Raw genomic sequence first — 5,761 nt, 5'->3', positions numbered from 1 at the left:
TTGCATGGCTGCAGGTGCTGGGGCAGGTGTTGACTTGCTTCAAAGTGATTATATCTGAAATAACAGCTACATAGCAAGTCTTCTACCGGGCAAATAATTTAAATGTAGATATGATAGGGATCACCACTGTGGAACTTCTCAGTCTTGGATGGTGGCGGTAATATTTATCATGCCCTCAGGGATGCACTATTTCTTCTGGCTTATGATTCTGGTGTAGGACTGTGCAAGGGGCTTTCCTCAGCTCTTCTTACCACAATAGCTTTCACTCTACCGGTCAATGTGAAGATTCTGCCAGGTGCCAAATACATCTATTACAATTGTGCTTACAGGAACTGGGAAATAACCACACACAGGATGAATATGTGAGATAGATACAGGCCAAGATTCCTTTTAAGTTACATGATCCCTGTGTATTAGTTTGCTAGGTGTGCCATAACAAAGTACCGTAAATTGGCTGGCTTAAGCATTACAAATTTATTGTCTCACAGTTCTGGAGACTAGAAGTCCAAGATCAAGGTGTTGACAGGGTTGGTTCCTGCCGAGGGCTGTAAGGGAGAACCTGTTCCATGCCTCTCCCCTAGCTTCTGATGGTTTGCTGGCAATCTTTGGCATTCATTGGCTTCTGCTGCATCATCCCAATCTCTGCCTTCACCTTCACATGACATTCTCCCTGTATAAGTGACTCTTTGTCTAAATTTCCCCTTTTTATATGGCACCAATCATATTGGATTAGGGGCCCACCCTACTCTGGTATAACCTCATCTTAATTACATCTGCAACAACCCAATTTCCAAATAAGGTAACATTCTGAGGTATTGGGGATTAGGACTCCAACATGTGAATTTTCAACCCATAACACCCCAAAGGCTTTTTTTTTTTTTTTTTGCGGTACGCGGGCCTCTCACTATTGTGGCCTCTCCCGTTGTGAAGCACAGGCTCCGGACGCGCAGGCTCAGCGGCCATGGCTCATGGGCCCAGCCGCTCCGCGGCATGTGGGATCTTCCCGGACCGGGGCACGAACCCGTGTTCTCTGCATCGGCAGGCGGACTCTCAACCACTGCGCCACCAGGGAAGCCCCGAAGGCTTCTATTTTTAACTAGTGGTCCACAAAGACCTTTTAGGTCCCTTGAGATTAGTACTGGCTTAGGGTCGGTTTCCAAGTATTCGCTAAAGGCCTGGGTATTTCCATTTCCCTAAGCACAGGAACATAGTTAATTGACTTAAGATTCCTTTGGGGAAGATTAGAAAACTTACAATTTAGTTATGGTAATATTGCTGGGTGCTTTCTCCAGGGTACTCAGCATTCCTTTATTCAAGGGCTTTGGGTCTGAGAATTTAGTGAGTGCCCATAACTCTCCATTTTGGTGACTTAAAACAGGCCTCTCTTTGCCAGACCTGGAGTTTTGCTTTGTATATACAAACCAAGTATTCCTGCTCTGTTGCCTTGGTACTGCCCCTTGGCCCCTGCCACTCCAGGATCTCCGTCATACCTACTGATATCAGGGATTCCATTTCAATGGCAGCATCTCTTAGCTTCACTTCCGACTATAGAGAATATACATTACAGCACTTTCAAAGTAAGGTGTTCCCTTTATCTATGTACTTTCCAATTCCTTTGTGAAAGGAATGTCCTCTGAGCAATTTTAGAGGGCAAAATTAGGAGATGAGTAGGTCACACATATGATAAATCTATACCGACACTTCTATCTTCATGTTTCTGGATTCATCTTCTAATGCTATACTAAGGAATTTTTAGCATTTCAATTTGAGTGTAGACCACTGTTAAGTCCAGGTTTCATCCAACCAACCAGCTAAGAGCTACTCTTAGCTGCTAAAGTCAGTATACTGATTCCAGAATCTCTAGAATGCCCATATTAATAAGTTCAACCCAAATGAAAATAAAATTGTTCTTTTCTTCCTGGTCTAATACCTTTAGAATCCAGTCCACACACATTCCTCAGGTTTCTGCTGATTCAAATTAGCAAAATCTCACAATTCTGTGACCTTTCTTTCTCTCAGGTCAGATTTTGTGGTTGCCTTTCTGAAGCATACTGGGATCTGACTCTAGTCACAGATTTGGTAGCAATAAGGGGTAGTGGGTGGGACATGAGAAGTACATGAGAAGGGACACAAAAGCCTTCCCTTTCAAGGCAACTACCGCAGGTAAGTTGCCCTATCAACGGGGGAAGACAGGACCAGCCCTATCAACGGGGGGAAGACAGGACCAGCCCTATCAACGGGGGGAGGAGAGAGGAGGGCTGCTTCTGCTGGTAAGAGAAGTTAAGTGGAGTCTGTGGGTTCAGAACACTAGGATTTACCCAAATCTACTCACATGTCCCCATTTCACATCTTACTCTTTCCTAAACAACATCCTAACTTTTATATAAGAGAACTGGTAAGCTAAGAATTTAACTTATGTCGTAATTCAACAACCCAGAATCTCTCCTTGATTTTCATGTACATCAGCCTTGTGGCTACAAGAGACAGCTTTGAGCTGAAAATTTTAAACTCTTGAGGCTTTCATTTTCTTTCTTTAATCTCTCTAGCATAAGCCACCACCATTTAAGTCTTCATTTCTTACACGATGGTCTGTTGTGGCTGCCACTTGGTCTATCAAAATCTTTTATCCAAAAGACAATTCATTTAATGTGACCACAGATGTAAGTCATCTTTGCCTACTACCTTACCATTTTCAATGGCAACTAGATTCTCATTTCCTTCAAATCCAACTTAGTCATAACTAATCAAGAATCCCATCTTTGAGGGACTACTGTCTATAACCAAATTTGGAACCAAATACTGTTATCAGTTAGGGTTCAGTAACTGCAGAAAACAAAACTCTTCCACCTATTTTAAGCAGAAAAGAATTCAATACACATAAATTAGGTGCTTACAAAGGAGTTGGAAAGCTGGGCAAGTGGGCTCTAGGCTGGACCTCAAGGAAAGACTCCCAGATCGGTCCAGTATGGGAGCCACTACCTCTGCCACCATCAGGAAAATGAAGAACCAGGAGGCCAGCATAGGCTGACTACAAGAACATGTATCACTGACGGTTATTTGTGGATCAGGAGTCCCTTCAACATCCACACAACTATTGATGGATATTAGAATACCACTGGAGGGAAACCTAAGGGCTTTATACTTTTGCAAGAACAACAAAGTTGCTGAAGATGACCCCTGAATCACTTCCTCCTTCCATATCCTTGTTTGTGCATCTGGCAAAATAAATTACATTTACAACCTTGGTTTCAAGGAAGTGTGAGACATGTAGTTTTAACTTTCCAGCCTCTAGAGTATAAGACAGTACATTAGAAAGAGGTCAGAATGAATAAGTACCCATTTAGCACTTCCACAAATTTCTTTCCATTGGCCCATCTAAGTACGACTGGTGACCAGACATGTCTTCTCCCAGTTTTAGACACTTTTAAATTTGAACACAACACCCCATCTGTCTGGCTTTGAAGATTACCTCTCTTCCTGGCCTCAGAGTAACCTAAAATGTCATTGTCTTCAGAGTTGTTTTGATAATCTACACAATCTTGTCCTCAGCCACCTCTTCAACCTGATCTACTACTCTCCTCCTTGGTCCACTCTGTTCTAACCATTTAGGCCTCTATGCTGTGTGTGTGTTTAAACAGACTAAGGATGCTCCACCAAAGGACCTTCATACTTTATTTTTCATGTCTGGTATGTTCTTGCCCTAGAAATCCCCATGGTTCTCTCTCACTCCATCAAGACTCTAATAAAATGTACCTTTAACTCCATCAAGACTCTAGTAAAATGTACCTTTATCAGAGAGGCCCATAGTACCCACCTAAAGCAGCTCTCTTTTCCACTTTCCCTGCTTTTCTTCATCACACTTATCCTCATCCAGATTATACATCTGATCGTCTTTTCCCACTAGAGTGTGACTTTCACAGGAACAAGAATTTTGTGTTTTCCTTATTGCTGCATCCTGTACCTGAAACGTAGTAGGTACTTCAGAATGAATGAACGCTGTACAAGTAAGAAATTAAACTTTCCCCATTTTCTAAACTGAGAATCAACTTTTCCCATGCATTACTCATGTTCTCCTCCAGGTGGTGCTGACGGGCCTTTTCATCTAATGTCTAGGAGATACAACCGTGTCGCAAGGGATTAGAATAAGCTTAGTTTTTTCATAGCCTCTGGTCTAGAGCTCTGGGCTTTTTTTAGATGGCACCCATAATCTCCCTTAACTTATTTCTTCTTATTCCTGCAGGAGAAAAAAAAATATGGGCCTTTAACAAAAGCGTTTTCAGTACGCCATCTCACTTAATCTGTACAACTCCATAATTAGGATTATGATCCCCATTTTGGCTAAGTGTAAACACACTCAGAGTGCGTAGCCCAACTCTCGCAGCAGTAGGAGCTGGAGCCTAGATAAAAGTACAGGTTTGGCTGCAAACTCCTGCCCCTCCAAGAGACTTCCCTGATTTTATCCAAGTTAATTGCTCTCTTCATGCTTCTTCAAGAGAAATACAAGTCTTGAGTTGATAATTCGCATTTCAGAGATTTCCATACAGTCTGCCCCTTTTCCCAACAAGTTCCCTTTTTCACACAAAGACACCCTCTTGGTCATTCTTCTAGAGACCCAAAGGCCACTAACAGCACCTCCTGTCCCAGGTGCAGGGTAATGTGCTAAGTCTGGTTGCAGTGCCCAAGAGATAAGAATCTTCCAAGATGGCTGTTGTCCAGACTCATCATCCTCATCGTAGTAAAGCACAGGTCAGGAAGACAAAGAGCAGGTGCATCTGTGAAAGGAAACAGAAAGCCATCTGGTCCTCAGGGAAAGGATGTTTTCAATTCTTCCTCTGGGCCCAGGGTTAAAGTGACACAGAAGTTTGGCACTGGAAGCTCCTTAAATACTGTCTGAGAGTTGGGGATATTAGCGGCATGAGAGAGTAACTGACTCACACAGTCACAGAGTAAATTACTGCCAGATTTGGAATCTCAGATCAGGTTTCATAAATCTTTTAATTTTTCTGCTATACTATGTATGAGCTTTGATTTCTAAGGCCATTATTCTAGACAGAGCCAAAACCCCAAGTAGCACTAACTTAGCTCAATTCTGACAAAATTATAAGATCAGATAAAATTAAATATGTTGTGATTTTGATGACATGCCTCCTCTCTCCTTTCATTACAAATCCTAGTCAGATTCCTTAGTCCCTCTTACTTAAACTAGATTGGCAAAACTAGAGAGTTTTTTGGAACAGGGAATGTACACACGGGAGCATAACAAACACCTAGGATATTGCTTGGTGATTATGCAGAATAGGTACATTTCTTTATCCAGTAAGAATACTCTGTTCCCCAACTTATAACCATGCAACATTCACTGGGATTTCTGAAGAGCCACTGGAACTGATACCCCTTCCCTCCTCTGAAGCACGTTTCTAATAGTGACTATAATGCAGAAAGGGGTAAATAAAGCTTTAATAGGAAAACTGCACAGCTGCCTCTAGAGGGCAAACAAGGCTCATTTTAATCTCCAGCTTCTCTATCTGGCTGACTCAGCTAATTCTTCAGTCTGACTACACAGTCCAAGTCAAGCTTGGCTTTGCTTCCTGTCATACTAGGAGTCATTGGTTTACAGATGACTCCACTGCAGTCTGGTTAGAATACCATCCTTCTTCCCTGGGATTAGGAAAGCTTAGATCTAGAGACTGTTAAAGATGTAGTGGTCTGTTTCAAACACTTGGCTCTGGAGAACTATCCAAGCCAAGGAAAATGAGAGGAG

This window comes from Leucopleurus acutus (assembly GCF_964270905.1).
Source record: "Leucopleurus acutus genome assembly, chromosome: 2".
Classification (NCBI taxonomy): domain Eukaryota; kingdom Metazoa; phylum Chordata; class Mammalia; order Artiodactyla; family Delphinidae; genus Leucopleurus; species Leucopleurus acutus.
Note: the sequence above shows the minus strand (reverse complement) of the source record.